Consider the following 17,743-nt stretch of genomic DNA (forward strand, 5'->3'; position numbering starts at 1 on the left):
CGCGTTGCAACGATTTATAATGTTCAGGTTTTTACATCGTCAAAAGATGCATATAATCATTTTTTTAGAGCATGGTAAATGTTCAGTATTACTGTTTCCTCACAAATATCATAACTACAACGAATCTGAATTTTTTTTTTATTTTGTCAATTTACCAGAACGTGAAAATGCCCCTTAAATATTATAAAAGAAAAATATACCTTTACATAAATCTACTTTATTTCTGAATGACTTTGCAATGGCATATACAACTTGAATGTTTTTCCATTTAATATAGAAAATGTATCGCATATCGGAATGTCGATATTGTTTCCATACGTCCCTAATATATTTCTTTTCCTTTAAGTGAAACGTATTTCCTTTATTATTATAGACATCACCTCATGTCGTTTTTTTTCGATTACTCGCGAATGTAGATATTTCAGTATACGGTGATATCCGTAAATATACAATCGTGTTCATAGTTTTCACAGTAAAGTGTTACCCAGTTTACAAAATCATGTTATAAACCACATACGTTTCCACATATGCAAATTTCTTTCAAAATCAGTGACATTATTTTGTATACAAATGTCTTTTGAATCACTAACCTTTAAAATGTGCACAACTATTTTCACAAATCGCTGACCTTTTTCACATTACATTTGACTTATACGAATGGTGTTGCTTTTTAACAATTCACTGACCGTTGTGTATACTCATACAAATCACTTTGTATATTAAAATCATTTGCATGTATAACCATTATAACAAATCTTTGCCTTTTCCTAATAAAGCTAGTACACATCACTAAACAAGGCACTGAAATATGTGTCGTCAGTCAAGACACATAATTTCATAAAGTATAATAAAAACATATATCTTACTACCACAATCAACACGTTTCCCGGGCTATTGAATATAATAGGTCTTCGTAGCTGACTATGGTACTGAATTCAGAGATATCCTATTGACACCATCGACGATTTCATGATCCGTTACGAAAACAAGAACTGATCATCAAAATAACATAGGTCAGCTATAAGAGAGGTAAAATGTGCACATACATATACGAAACTACAATGTGTTACGCCATTCGAAAACGATTTTATAAGTATGTGAGAACCTGTCGGATATTATTGACATTATAACACCTTCGGTTTGAAAAGAGGAATTAATGGTCATATTTATGATGATTCGGATAAAACGCCGTGTCAATCATGAGAAACATCTTATAATAATCTATATGATCATACCGACTTATATGCTATATTTATATAGCTTGCATACATGGACTTGTTACTTTTAAAATTGTCTCCTATAGTCATATTCGGTCTAGTCGGTGAACATGTTTCAGGATATTAAAAACAACGTAAACGTACGATATTTGAATATACTATTGTATACTAAACACGATTGCAGTGCGGAAACTATTGTATTCATTATGGATGTTCTTTTATATATGAAAGTCAGCAAATGATGGTGACCAAAATAATAATTTATAAGCATTCAAGTTTACTCAAAACACCAATAAATGACTAAACATGTTCAGAGTCTGGTTTGCCCTACGACATGCAGAAATTTACCCTCTTTAGTTAAACAAACTAAATATTAGTTATATACAGTAAAACTGTTAAATAAAATAAATAACGCACTAAAAATCAATGGCGACACATGGATATTTTTAATGGCGATTACTTTATTTGGTTTATGTTCAGTTTTGATTGCATAACATATATAAAATGTGTAATTCTCTGCAAATATGCAAGTTTGAAAAAATATTACATTATTCATTTAACTATTCTTAATACGCACCATTTTCTTTTGTAACAATATGGTCGCATGTCGGCAGTCATAATAATTATCGCAAATCTGAATGCGTAAAGATATCCATTGACAACCACAGCACATTTGCAGAGGAGGGTTTCGATCTTCACAAGAAGTCTCACGCATTCATTTAGTCTTAAGAAACATAGATTAATTCGAACGCTGCGAATTTTGGCTTCGAATAAAAAAAATCGAGTTTAAATACGCGCATACTGGTATAATACATTTGACAATTGACAATTATTAACGGACTAGTAAAAAGCGTTCTTGCATTGGCGAAAAATGAAAACAAGACAATGGAAGTGTACTAAATCACTTAAAATTCAATTTAAATCGAATATAATTGCAGTTGTTAAGTACCACAATAATTATATAGCAGCGATTCCTTCGTATCACAGAAAGTAAGTCTATGATTTATGTTGTGTACTCGATCTCCAGAGATTTTTGCCAATACGGCACAGTTAAAATGTTGAGGAAAGGATCACAATATATTTTTTTCAAACGGATCAAATGAGATTGTCATGAATAGGATGCTTTAATAGTATTGTGAATGTGATCTCGTGACATTTTTTTGTAATATACGGTGGCATAGAGGCGACATTCACTCCTCTTTTTTAATTTCACTCCTTTTTTCTATCATGTGGCCACGACTTACTATTTCGTGGCCACGAGTTAACTATGTCGTTGCCTCGAGTTCCTAAGTCGAGGCCATGAGATACAAAAAAGAGGAGTGCAAAACTAAATAAAAGAGGAGTGCAATTAAAAAAGAACGGAGCCGCAAATAAAAGAAGGGTGCATTAAACAAAAGAGGAGAGAATTTTAGCTATCTCGTGGCCACGAGTTAGTCAGCCAATAAAATATTGCGGAGCATGTGCAAATATTCTGTACGCATATATATATATATACATATAGCTGACCAAAGCGGTCTTTTACTTTTACTTCCCTTTGTATAAAGATCACCATGAGCGACCATATGGAACAATTTGATCGGCTGACTAACTCGTGGCCACGAGTTAGCTAAGTTGGGATTTCGAGATAGCTAAATTCTCCCTTTCTTATGTTTAATGCACCCTTCCTTTATTTACTGCACCTCTCTTTTTAAATTGCACTCCTCTTTTATTAATTTTTGCAATCCTCTTTTTTTCCATCTCGTGGCAACGACAAAGCTAACTCGTGGCCACGACATAGCTAACTCGTGGCAACGACATAGCTAACTCGTGGCCACGAGTTAGTAAGTCGTGGTCTCGAGTAACTAAGTCGAGGCCACCAGATAGAAAAAAGAGGAGTGCAATTTAAAAAAAAAGGGAATGAATGTCACCTCCATGCCACCACAGTAATAGGATTCCGTCATCTTGTTTTAAATACGATACCATGACATTGTGACATTAGATCTCCTGTTATTCATGCATATACTCATAATTGTGTTGTGAATTCGAACCCAAATTGTATCAATTGGATTGTATTATCATACAATAGTTTAAGCAATCTGCATTGAGATTAATTGAATGAATGCTATTTTTGTGTATTGCATCCAAGGAGTCCAATGCGAAATCCTGTAAATGTAGATAGTCACAAAATCCACACATAATGCACAGACTATGTGTCACTATCCTATTTATAAGAAATATTACCCTCTTTTAAAATCCGTTGTTGAAAAGCGTGTATTCTATAAATAAGTTAAAGGTTAAAAGTAATCAATATTTAATTAGTAGAACTGTTTTTCGATGTTGTTTTATAACTCCATGCCCGGGTTAATTAGTATTTCACAACGCTATAATACTTAAATTGCAATAACTATATCGCCATGGGAGACCTTTACAGGAGACGCAAGCTCCAATCAGAGTTGTCGTTCTAGTCTCTCATGTGTACCTATGCCACTGTTTCTTTTAGAAGAATCTTATCAAAACAAAACGAATGTAATGTAACTGATTATATTTTTAGCAAGAAAAGCTAATACACTTAGCAATAGTACGTTATACACTTATATATGCTGTTATTTTCACAATCACAGTGTAAGACACATACAAAATATATATGAATACATGTAAACTTATGTTCATACTTTACACTTTTGTAGGTCGATATAAACGCATTCGATATTGTCTTAGATGACATATTGCGCTATTTGTTGTTGACTATTTAAATATATGGTATGTTGTTATTTCATTAAGACCTATTTAGTCGCAATTTTACTTCTCACTGCGTATCTAACCACAATACCGTCAGGCTGTGTTAATAATAGTAAACGCACAAATTACCATTGACTGTTTTTGATTTTAGGGGAATCTCCAAACAGCTAGGCTGACCGCGTACATACCCTTTAATTCCGCGATATTGCATGTTTAAAGGAAGTATCAAATATGTATGCTGGAATGCTTGCTTTGGCAAAATGCAATATTTAAAAAAGTTTATTTGGTAGTATATTGTTCTTAAGCATATCATAGACGGAAACTAAAGGAGACAACAATTATAACAAAATAAAAAGTATATTTTTGTCCATAATGCAATATAAACATCATTGTCTATGCACTCTGTTGTTTCTTCTCATTCAAAAAATATGTTTGTCGGGGTATATTTTAATGACTTTGCCATGATTGTTTATGTTTCGAAAAACAATGAATTTGGCCGCGTTCGTTGTAAGTAAAATTAAGCGTTTTACATAAATGTGTATGTAACTAAAAGTTCATAAATTAATATAAAACGCAATTAACACAAAAGTTAAATGTAAAACGTTACAAAAGCTTGAATGCAACAGTGATGCAGCCAAATTTATGGGATTTATGTCTTTGGTCTAGTGGTAACACTCAGTAATGAGAGTTTTGTTAAACCTAAATGTACTAATTTGGCATCGCTTTTGAATAAGAGAATAAACCGAAATATTGTGCACTAAGTGCTACACACCGGGTACTTAAAACAAGAAACGTCACTTCAATGGAAAGGGGTGACGCCTTATCCGGCATGACCCACGTAACCCAAATTAAATGACTTCTGGACTAATTACTGTCGACTTTGATAATCACGCATATTGAACAATGGTAGTATTTATAAAGCCTGCCATTGTATCATCTGCAATATGCGACCCAACTTGGAAAACCATTAAAACGGCTCATACTACTGTTGTTCAACTTAGTGGTCAGGGCTTATGCATTCTAAGCTCTGACATATAAAGGCCAATGCTAATCGGCTCGTCTATGGTCGTCTCATAAATATAACTACTCGACGGCTTAAAGGAAGCGTTTGGAGTCACATGCCTCACGTGTGTTCAAGAGAGTCACGTGGTCTGTCCCGGATTTCCCACTAGGCAGAGTAGGCGACTGCCTATGGGTCCCGAGACTTTAAGGGACCAAGGAGTCTCATGGCCCCCTGAAACCAAGACCATATTGTATATGTTCCGATTTAAGGACATTTTTTATGTTTTACCAGTCTTGGCACTGGTCAGCGAATTCAAACGATTGAAGGCGAATGGGCACTAGCTTCCTAGTAGACACTAGGCCGACAAGGAACCTGGGGCGTAGGCCCTAAAAGTTTCAAACCCTATTGGCCTCCATGGGGCGTAACCGAGGACTGCACGTGGCTTTGAAATGTGTACATTCAACTCAACATGATAATAATCATCCACATACAATTCAATATTGAGCAAGAAAAAAAATAAAAAAAATAAATAAAGGAATATATTTTATAATGATATTCGGCGTCTGTTATAAGTTTAATGCTCACAAGACAGGAAAATTAAGTTTTTTTTTTTTTTGAAAATATTGTAACTTAAATACTAAATTACAAAAGCACGCAATACCCCAAAGACCCAACTTAAGTTCTTGCTCATTACATATCATGACTTTAATATATGGATAAGTCGTGCATGTATTTACAAGATTCGTTACCGAACATACCCGGTAATATGTTCCATTTTATGTAACGTGACAATTTATTCAATATGATTGCAACGATTTCATTTAATAGGAATTATTAAATACGAGTCAAACATCCGTGTATGGCAAAACCTTTATTACCTATTACATCGGTTCAAAACAACGCGTGTCTAAATATTTGACATATTTATGTATCGAGTAAATAAAACAGTCGACTCTATTACTGTGTTAATTTGCCTAAAATTAAATCATGGGTATAGAGAGTAAACAACCAAGCACCAAACTTGAAAGCGAAAGTATGCATTGGTCAGCTGTGTTAGACGCTAGAAACATTTCTACTAATGCGCTGTGTTCAAAACGGCCGTCGAGCTACATATATCCACCTGAGGATGGTTATAATAATTAAAACTAGTAATAAGGCCTTGTCTGTCAAATCCGAATTGATCGACCTCGCCTTAAATAAGATGAAAATAGAAAATTGCAAATAACTTAATTGTTTATTAAATGAACAAGAAGCCTTCCAATTCTAAGTTTGAAACGAAAACAATCAATTAGCGTAAACAATTTTATAATAAAGGCCAAGTCAATAAATAGTTTTATTCATTAGACACGTAGCAAAGGTTTTTGAGCAATGCTATTAAATTAAGCGATGTAATCTTCGGCATTATTTCTTAGGATCTCTGGGCACGAAATTTCTCGAATAGTTTATTGGGTGCCGAAAAAAGACTGGTTTATATGTGCAATCAGAAATCACTCTCAACAATAATGTTCACAAGGCTGTTGTTGTTTTATAAATTTTTTAACCTAAGTAGTCAAAATTGTGTTTAAATGTTATTAAAAAGTAAGTTTTGCTGAACGTGTTTTCGCACGAAACAACATGTTCTTATTACGTACCTTCAGTTAAGCACAACACAAATTGGAAATGTATGGACAAATTCCGCTGTTAAAGACTCCGTTCTAATTAATTCAATACATTAGCTTCGACTTCATTTATGTATGTCACACCTTTCAAGAATACTGAGTACAGCAGAAAAATTGTCTCCGATCATGTGAAATATACAGTCAGTAATGTATAACATGCACATTTAAGAAAATTTGTCCAAAGACAACAATCATTTAGGTATTTGTCATTTTAATAAATGTTTCTGGAACTCTGATTGGAATTACGAGGCAAAACCAACCCAAACCAGCTTCAGGTGGTCTATGTATGCGGGGGGTGTTTGTGTAGCGCCAATTAGAGCATCGTTAGTCGCACCTCACTGCTGGAGGTAAAGGAGTTGCCAGAAGCTTCTATCAGAAATACGTGTTCTATGAAATGTTAACCGATTTCCAGATACAGATAAATGTATTGTTAATAAAATTGTTATTGGTATGGCAACAAGCGACTAATTTCTCGTGCCTATGCTATAGTTTAAAGAATTGACACAGTTTTTAAATACATGTAAAATAGCAGACAACAAACGGAACTCATTATACTATATAAGGCACATGTCTCATATTATCATATAAAAGAAATATGACCAGAAAGCAACACAGCTTTAACAGAAATACTGATTGACGCAGGCTCGCGTTCCAATTTTCTTTTATTTTTTTTTATTTTAAAAACGAAATATTCACAACGTCAGATTTTCGTTAAGTGGTTTACCGTTCTTTTTAAGCTACGCTGCGACGTTATAGATGAAACAAATCAGAACGGATCCGCCGCAGAATTATTACAGTGACAAGTGCTGTGTAGCTAGCTATATGTTCGGATGTTTAATTATATTTTGTTCGTACGTAAGTTAACGTAAGTTTTCTATTTAACAATACATCCAGAAGGTCAAAAGCACAAGTGGACATAGTAAGAATTCCGTGTTTACAATGTAAATAAAACGTAAGTAATACATTTCACTGCAACAATACTTATATGTTTTATTAAATACTGGGTTATTATAATTTTACAACTAACGAAAGTATGTATATCATTAAATATGTGTAATAACTTCAAATTCTAATGGAGCTTATTTATTGCAACCACATATGAAATATATAATAATGTATAAATAGTAGGTCTCCATGTGAAATAATGTAGTAATACTTTGTACTGACCTCAAATAAAAACATTCTTTTCATGAGGTACATGCATATAAAGCCCCAAACTAAATTGCCATATTTCAAAATTAGAGTTATAAGTCTATCAAAGAGATTTTATATGTGGCTAACAGAAATATCAGTACAAAGGTACTTGCTAGACATGTGAGTTAGCCGCCTTTATTTATTTATTTTTCACAGCCCTGTGAACAATTACAATTAACACTTAGCCTTAGGCAACAACAAATTGATTTAATGTCCGTCGGATATGATGTACCCAAATAGTGCAAAATGAAATTAATATTTAAAAAAAAATGCGAACGCAGAGGTTCATGTTGCAATGAGCTCGAGTTTTTTTCCACATAATAGAGCAAACGGCACCTTTGTTTTTGCATTTCAGCATAATGGCACCTCTAAAATTTGTCAACGTGGACAATCGGAACCGATTCATATTTCACACCAAACGATCTGCTTCCGACTTATTTTGCCCACCCAAAATTGATGATATTGTTTTCGTGCAACATCTGGTATAATAGGAAACAATGTGCAACATGTTACGAATCAGAATAATTATAAGACGAAAAGGACACCGCTCCACTCAAACAGAATTCAATTAACACACACACAAAGAAACATACATATTTATTACATTTCTCCATAAGAACTATAGTCTGTCGGCGCAAGCTAACGCCTATTGAGGTTGGAACATCAAAAAAGCCTACGGGGTGACATTGTTTGTTTGCTATATAACGATTACCTTCGTTGAAAAGTAAGGTATGTGACAGTTGGCATTGCGAGGATGGAACGTATGAGTGTAGGTAAACAATCGAATACCTTTGGAAAAGTGGGCACGCTAAAAAGCAGTGAGCAGCATGTTCAGTAGGACTGGCGCATGCATGTGTGCCAATCGCGCAAGTGATCGATGTTTAGTTCAGCATAGAAATCTTTGTATTGAAATCGAATATTTAAGGTGGCTATTGTCCAGTAAGAAAGAGGTGATTGTCCCTGGCTGCAAAGTATCGGATGGCATTAAAAACAAATAGGGAAAAATATGTCGGGAGCCGATTGTCTGAAGTGAAAAACTTATCGGGTGTCAATTGTTCTCGTGGAAAAAATTACAAGGTACAGATTGTCCGGGAATGCAAAAAAACTAAAACACGCAGGGAGTCGATTGTCACTGTGTCCTTTGTCTTTGGGGGATCCGTCGAACTACTGATAAATGTGTTGTTACCTTATTGTTTTTCAGCGACAGGTTTTGAGATCTATTCATAAGAAAACCATACGTTAATGATGAAAGGATTGCACGGAAATGCAAAAGTATAATTGCTGATTGGTTTAAAACAAAATGTACTTTATTAAAGGAATGCATTGTGTTCGTCATGGCAAACTTATAAACAGAACAGACAGTTAATTTAGACTTATACATACGTTCATTGCCAATGTATACAATTATAAAACTAGAGGGCCTGAAAGGCCCAAAGTCGCTCACCTTAGATTCAAAGGAACTGACCTGTCATGTGCAGCCCAAGATGTCATTAGAACAAATGTTCTAACCAACTTACATGAATAATGAACACCCTGGCGGCCACGTTTTTCAACAGACCGGAACTATTTTCGTACACATCCAAGATATCATTTTAAAAATATTCTGACCAAGCTTTATAAAGATTGGAAGATATGTGTGACTTTAAGAGTGTTAACAAGTTTTTGCAATAGCCATATAAGGAAATATGCACCGCTCCCTGGTGGGCATGTTTTCCAACTAACTGGAACAATTTTCGAACTCGTCCAAGATATCATTGTGACAAATCTTCTACAAAGTTTCATGAAGATCAGACAATAAATGTGACCTGACTTGCCTCTAGAGTCTTAACAAGGTTTTACTATAGCCATATATGGAAAAATGCCCCGCCCTCTGGTGCCCATGTTTTTCAACCAACCGGAACTATATTTCAACTCATCTAAGATATCATTGGGAAAACTCGTCTAACCAAGTTTCATGAAGATCGGACAATAAATGTGGCCTCTAGAGTGTTAACAATGTTTTACTAAAACCATATTTAGCAATATAAGTAAAAGTGCCCTGCTCCCTGGTGGTCATGAAAAAATGCGATCATAAAAACTCATTGTGCTCAGGTGAGCTCAAAAGTACTGTCAGGTGTCAAAATATAATAATTGTAACCTAATCAATGATACAATATTATATACAATGAAAAACACCGATTTTGAAAAGAACAAACCTTAAAATTTTAAAGGCAGTAAGGATAAACTATTACGTTTAATTAAGTTTGGTATATATGATATAATTTTAACAAAAACTACAAACACAGAAAATCAATTGCTTTATTTCACATTTCGATCATTGAAAAGTGATACATTGTCTTATTTCATGGGAAGTAAACAAAACTATTAAGTATTAAATTAGAAGTGATATATTAGAATTTCGTATACTTAGGGCTTCTTTAAAATATTAACATAAATTAATAATTTCAAATTTACATGTTAGTGCCAATACCCTATGGAATTTTACAACAGATAGGTTAATGTAATAAATACGTTTAATGATTTTTGACGTAGTAAAAACACAAAATGTTATGGAATTCATCATTTTGTCCCGTTGATTACAACACAGGCAATAACGTTCTTTACGAGCGAAATTGTTGTGTGGATATCTTTCGGTCTGAATTATCAACGGGCAGACGTCCTTAATTTAACAAAGTATAAACGTATACTTTTGGGAAATAAGTTCAAGTAGAATTCATGGTCAAGAGTAGTTTTAAAAACTATATACATGTCTAGAATAAAACTTCTATTAATAGTACCAAGCCATTCCTGCTTAGAGGAGTCGATAAGTCTGCATTTAAATTCACATAAACAAGAATCACTTTTAGTTGTATTTGCAGTTTCAAAAACATCCGCAAACACTTAACAATTGTTAAACATTTGCAACCCTTTTTTTGCATCCTTTTAAACAATCATTTAATGCTTGGATATCCGCAGTATGTATAATTATATTTTTACTTGTAACAATTTTAACCAATATTTAACAAATCGTACATTTCTATTTATTTGTAACGGATAACTGCCTAACTCACCATGTACTACAGCAATTTATGTGTTTATGTGTACATCCAATTTTTTTTCAAAATTTCGAATGAATGCGTTCGATCTGTTTTGATTTATTAAAATCCTATATTTCAGAGGCATAGCAACAGATAGAACCAACAAAAGAATCAAACAACTGACAACATAATTTTGGCCTAAGATTATTATGCTAACATTTATGAAGTAAAATATTGATAGCCTTGATGGCTTTTGCAACCAAATGTTCTTGATTTAAAGTGAAATTACCAGTGTAGTTAATAACAGTGCTGAGATAATTGAAAGTATCGACGATTTCTATAGTTTGTCCGTTATATGTCAGTTTTTCATTTTTGCGAACAAATCAACAACATTATTTTTGTTTTTGAAGTATTCACATTGAACACCCATGAAAAACAATACAGATAAAGGTTATCTAAATGGTCCTGTAAATCTTCTGATTTGCCTAAAATGACCATGTCATCTGCAATTAACAATAACATTAAGGTTATGAAGTGTATATTTAAAGTAGGGATGGCAAACCAAAGCAAATCCGTCACCGGTTAACCTGTTTCGATATTGGAGCGGTTAACCGGTTAACCGACTGTCTTTGTACCACATAAAAAAAAACATCCGAAAAACGTATACGTTTACAAAGACCTATAAAATATGTATTTTATAGGTCTTAGACGTTTATAAACAATTACATGCATATGCAAATATACTCTGTCTTGTTGATTGTCTTGCAGCTTAAATACTTGTGCGTTGTGAGAAATCCAGGCATATTCGTACAGGGTCGTCTAAGATTAGCCTGTGCAGTCCGTAAAGGCTAGTCAAGAATTTCAACACACACTGGATTTTCGTTAAGCAGATACTTTTCTTTGATTTTCGTTTATAAATTGTGCCTTTGTTTTTATACCGGAGCTCTGTAGCACCGATGTTCAATTCTAGCTATTAAAGGCTTTTAATGACATACTTCAAATAATGTGAACATCTGCGAACACGTCCCTTTTTAAATTACACAATAGTATGATATTGATCGCAGGGGTATGATGCAATTGTGGTTATAATAATACTGAAATGCAGTGACATGCCACTGATGCTGGTACTGCTGCTGATGTTGGTACTGCTGCTAATGATGATGATATTAGTAATCATGACACTGCTAAAATTGATGATAATAAGGAAAGAGAAAAGGTGAACTGTCATGATGATATATAAATGCAACTTATTTTTGTTTATTATAGTTAACTTCGAAGTTGCGATAACACCAAAGCGCAGTGCTATACTTAAATATGGCATTGGCTATATTCGAGTACACAAACGTACTGAGTATTACTTGATCCGCGTCGTGCGAAAATGGGTCTTATTCGACATATGTAGCTCCAGACAAATAAACGCCGATGAGACCACGAGACCTTGCGTGACTGCGCAGGCTGCTCTGGAGCAACGCTGGCCGCATATAGAATAGGGCCCATTTTCATATGACGCAGTTCAATTAGGATTGTTAGGGGAACGATAGCTTTTGAATGCACGTATTGCCTTACATGAAAAGAGAATGAGTCACGTTATGACAGCTCACATTACATTAAATATACGCATTATTTATTATAAAATCACTGGCCCGAACATTTAAGTTTTCCCAACAGGGTTTCGTGTTTTGGAAAAGCTTAAACATTCTTAAAAGCGTGGCATTTGAAATTTAGCGTTAGTCCGTTTGCTGACGGCATCCTACATTAAGGGGTGTTGCGGCAGTTTATTTAACCGAGGATATATTTATAGCAACACCGATGCTATTATCACAACCCAATAATTTTGTTATCAGAATCATCACAAATTAATGACCGAGTAGGCTCATAATAGGTACTCAGTGGTTCGATCCCAGGTGCGGTTAACTTTTTTTAATTCTTTTTTTCTTTCTTTTATTTCATTCTTATTTTTTTCCTTGAGCTCTTTAGTCCTGTTGTTTACATTAATCAATTTAAAGTATTTAATCAGAAACTTTAAAACATGCCGAAATCTGTCAACAAGTCCCTGTTATTGATGATTAAGGTCGAGTTTGATACTGTATGGTCTTATGTTTGTGATTAATATTTTATTAGTGTTGTTTTTTTTTTAGTAAGCCGTTGTGATCCCAATTAAGATTGTAAACTATATATAATTTTTTGCATATCTCTAACAGTCTATGTACCGGTACTTGGGTTTCGCCTAATTGCTGTATTGTATGAAATTTGACACAGACGGTAGGGATAGTTGAACAAAAAAATCTCTGTTAAAAGTACGGTGACCCCCTTGTTTTTATTTTTGTTTTATGATAACAATATGTAGATGAACATATTTGAGCAGTTTCGCAAAAAATTATTAGATAGAACTTTTTTAAATTCCATTTTTGTGGTTAAAATAGTAAAAAACTGATGTTTTTTTGGGTGACATAAACATTTTAAAAATTAAATTACTTCAAATTTAACTTGTGTTCTCCATTTTGTTTGGTTGTTTGTGGTTTAATTAAATGGTATATGATATATATTAGCTTATATAATATCTACATTGCCAATCCAATAGGTTATTAATCATTTTTATGCAATGAGATTTTTCAGTTTTAATGAAAAAGTACATGTTATATAATGGTGAATAAAATCAAAACAAGGCCGGTGACCCTATGTTTTTATTTCATTTTTCATATAGTATTTGTATGTAGTACTTGAATAAAAATTTTGAGCAAAAGTTATTAGATGGAAAAAAATCAGCAAAACTGCAGCAACACCCCTTACACGTGTTTTTTAATCAAGGGATAATTAATAATAAATGAAGCGTGGTTATCTTAATGGGATAATATATGATGCTTGTTAAAAAAACAAGTTTATTTTATTACTTTCTCTCTCTCAAAATCTTTGTTCATGTAATAATAAATGAAGCATTTTTACGCTTCGGGAATAATAAAACAAAGCGTGTTAATGTTAATGGGATACTAAGTGAACTTGTTTACTTGCGCGAGTTATTGAAATGGCTCTGCTTGACTGAGTTTTAAATATGTGGGTTATGATTAAGACTCCATCGAGCGCATTGAAGGATGTCATTATTTTGTTGTACGGGGCTTTGGTTAGCTGCATCAAGTTAATTTTCTTAGAAACGCCGTGTTTAATATGACATCCTTACTACATAAACAAAATTATATAACCAGACATAACAATATAACAAAACGTTTAAATAATTACTGATGAACTTCAATAGTTTCTATCAAGAGTTCCAGTGCTCTCAAAAACATAAACAAACTGTGGGACGAACATATCCGAAAATAACTATTCAAGATTACTATCACCTTTTAGTCAATCACTACATTAATTCTGTTTTAGTCTATTTATGTTTCTCATACAGATGAAAACTATCACTAGTGTGTGCTGATTGAAAAGGAAAAGGTGCTTACGATTTGAGCATTTAATGCGTTCATCATAAAATGCGTTTTCTGCAAGAGTAACCGAATATTAATTTTGTAATCGGTTAACCTCCTAAAGAAACGGATAACCGGTTAACCGATTAACTGCTGCCATCCCTAATTTAAAGTGATATTATGTGCATCTCATTCTATACATAGATGGTGACGTCACTACGTTATTGTCACCTCTATACTTAGACGCATCACGCACCTCCATTTGGAGGCATTTATGACTACGACACAAAGAAGTCCGCGGATGAATGAAGAATTTGCTTTATAAGTAAACTTTCATGTTATGATTATAAAGTTAAGTATTATTTTGTTCAGTCTTACGGTCTTATGTTAGTATCAATTATAATTTTCGTTAGTTTTCAACAATTTCGCTCTTTATTCATTTTATTTAAACAGAACTTTCACTTTCGGTTGTATAACAACATGTATCCTTTATTGACGAAAGTTTGCAATGAAATAGCGTTTTCAAAACCGCTTATAAAGTTTCAGAAGGTGTGTCTGATGCATATTTTGTTTTGAAAAGACACAATGTCATAGCTATATTGCCGACTAGTATGGGAACAATTTGATATTTCATATTTGCATTGCAAGAGAAGTTCAAATTGACTTGTTCAGTTTGTTAAATTTTGACACCCTTATTATATATTTTTTTATAAGTGCCTGATAGATTTCTTTCTTTAAATAATTGAAATCATTGAAAAATTTAGTAAAAGCACAGCATTGATGTTCTATGATGGTCATTTATAGTGGAATAGCATGTTACAATAAAACAATTTTAACTATTGTATTCATGAATTTAGATTAGGTGTCATTTTTAAATGGGGTAGTAATTCATTATATGAGATTAGCTGAAAAATAAATAACACTTTAATGACTTACCATAGTGAAATAAAGTAGCATAGAATATGTTGCAGGTCATAAAATGTAAAACTGAAGTTCAAACTCAGAAGAAGCTTTACAAATATTTTACACTGACAACACTGTTGATTTTCCAAAAAAAATCCTTCCTATCTTCCTGCCCTAGTTTTTTGGGGAAAATTTAAATATTATTAATATCATTGAGTTAAATTATTAAAATATCAATATGTTTTGATTACATTAGCTAATTATAGTATTATATTATTAATAATGAAATACTTTGCAAGGAAAGTCCAATTCTGTTTTAATTAGTCTTAATTAGCTACTAGTAAAATTGAAAATATCAGTGACATCCAATAATTGGATTATATGCGTGTGAATGCATATGTTTTTTTGACAGTTACATAGTACCCTATTTAATTGTATAACAACAAATAACTATAGTTCCACAACCCAGCCCAAGTTTACACAAACTGAATTAATTCATCAATTGATCCTATTTAATTATATTAAAAACAACATGTGTAAGATTTTGAGAATATCCCATGTATTCCTCTAGTATTCCTTTAGTACACCCAGGGTTGGCACCAATCGACCGCCCCCGGTTTTAACCGGCGGTTTTTACCTGTCAATACTCCCAAATTTGTCATTACTGGTCAATACTGGTCGATTGAACTTTACCCCCAATTTTGATTAATATTCCATGCTTAATTAACAATATTGATAATATAAATTAAACAGACATGTTGCCAATAATGTCTTAAGCTATTAATACCCACTATTTTATACCTGTTCATGCAAATAAGTCAAAGTTGGTCAACTGGATTTTTCTGGTTGATTGATTTTTTTTTTCAATTCTAATGAATCATGAATGCTCAGAAAATTCTGTGCTTGATTCAACACGAACCTGTCAATTACTGTGTATTAGTTGTTCCTCATGCCCCACTGTCCCCAATCTTCTCACAGTCTTCTCACCTATACAGGTTAGGGCATCCAAAACTGATAATAGGGTCTTAAATGGCACCTTCTTGACACAACCCTTACTTGTCACGTATTCTTGCCTGGATTTCTTTAAGTACTTTTTAAACAAAATAGTGAAAAAATATTTTATTTTCCATTGATATAAAAATTAAAAAAAAAACATAATTAGAAATAATTATTAAAAGAAAGTAGAGTAGACCCACAATTGGTAAACATTATTTGTTGGCAAAATCAAGAACTTTGATTGCTTATTCATTTGAAGACCAATTGAACTTTAAAATATGAAAACCCTCTTAATACAGAAAGGAGACAAGTTAGAAGTAACTATTAAATTAATAGCAAGTTATCTCCTTTTGTGTGAGTGAAATGAAATAGCCTAAGGGCAGATTTGCTTCATTGTCACTTTCAGAGACATAACACTGCATGCATATTATTACCAATTAAGGCTTAGGGGCCAGATTTATGACCCTAGAAACCACACTAGTTCTGTTTGTCATTCTGCCTATCAAATAGATATATCAATAGATCAGTGAAATGATTTATTATTGTTGTTTTTAGGGAAGCCTCAAACAAATTTTACCAATTAAATAGATCTAATTAGAATTGTATTTATAAGTACCTGAATTTTTTCTTTCATTTATTGAGATCCTTGAAAAATTGAGTAAAAACACAGCTTTGATGTTCTTTGATGGTCATTTAAAGTGGAATAGTTGTGATTTTTAATGAAGAATAATAACTATATCCAAGTTTTAACTGAAACACAAATTATTTTTAATAAATAAATATCATATTGGGATATTTATTTTGAGACAAGTAAATAAAATTGTTATGTAATTTTTCAATTATAATGTCCCAATACAGCTAGTGTGAACATTTAACATTGATTTGTAGTACTCAGGTGTTACCTCTCAAAAATATTCTTTAAAAATTAAAGGAAACTCAACGATGAAAATATTTTCAAAAAGCAGGCAAATAATAGGAAAGTTATGTTTTCACTAATATTAAGTAACAACACACACCTACCATTGAACAATATATCAGGCACTTATGGTGCAATATACAAGCATTAATAGGATTAGCAAGTGTATATAACAAGATAACAGCTATTGTATAAAGGGGTACTTATGGTGCAATATACAGGCCCATTAATCAGCATTAATGAGATTAGGTGACATCTTTGAAGGGGGATAGTCATTCATAAGATGAGAGTAGCACATTATCATACAAAAACATTTTTATATAGTTTATCACTGTTTTAATTATTATTAATAAATTGCTTTGAATTTACCTTTTTTTAATTCATAAAGTTATTAATTTTTCCTTTAATTCCACAAATTCATTTAATAAAAACGGGTAATTGTGTTTTGTGTTTCTTATATCAATAAGTTTTTATTACATTTGCTAATAAATTATATTATTAATAATGAAATAATGTGCAAGGAAAGTTCAATTCTGTTTAAATTAGTCTAAATGAGTTATTAGTAAAAAATAAAATATCAGTGACGTCCAATAATTTGATAATAAACATATGAATGCATGAAAAAAATGTTGACAGTTACAAAGTAAATATATATTAATCATATTTAACTGTTACAAGGAAAACAGTTTCGAAATTAATTTAAATTAGATTTTA

Source organism: Dreissena polymorpha, chromosome 1, assembly GCF_020536995.1.
Source record: "Dreissena polymorpha isolate Duluth1 chromosome 1, UMN_Dpol_1.0, whole genome shotgun sequence".
NCBI lineage: Eukaryota > Metazoa > Mollusca > Bivalvia > Myida > Dreissenidae > Dreissena > Dreissena polymorpha.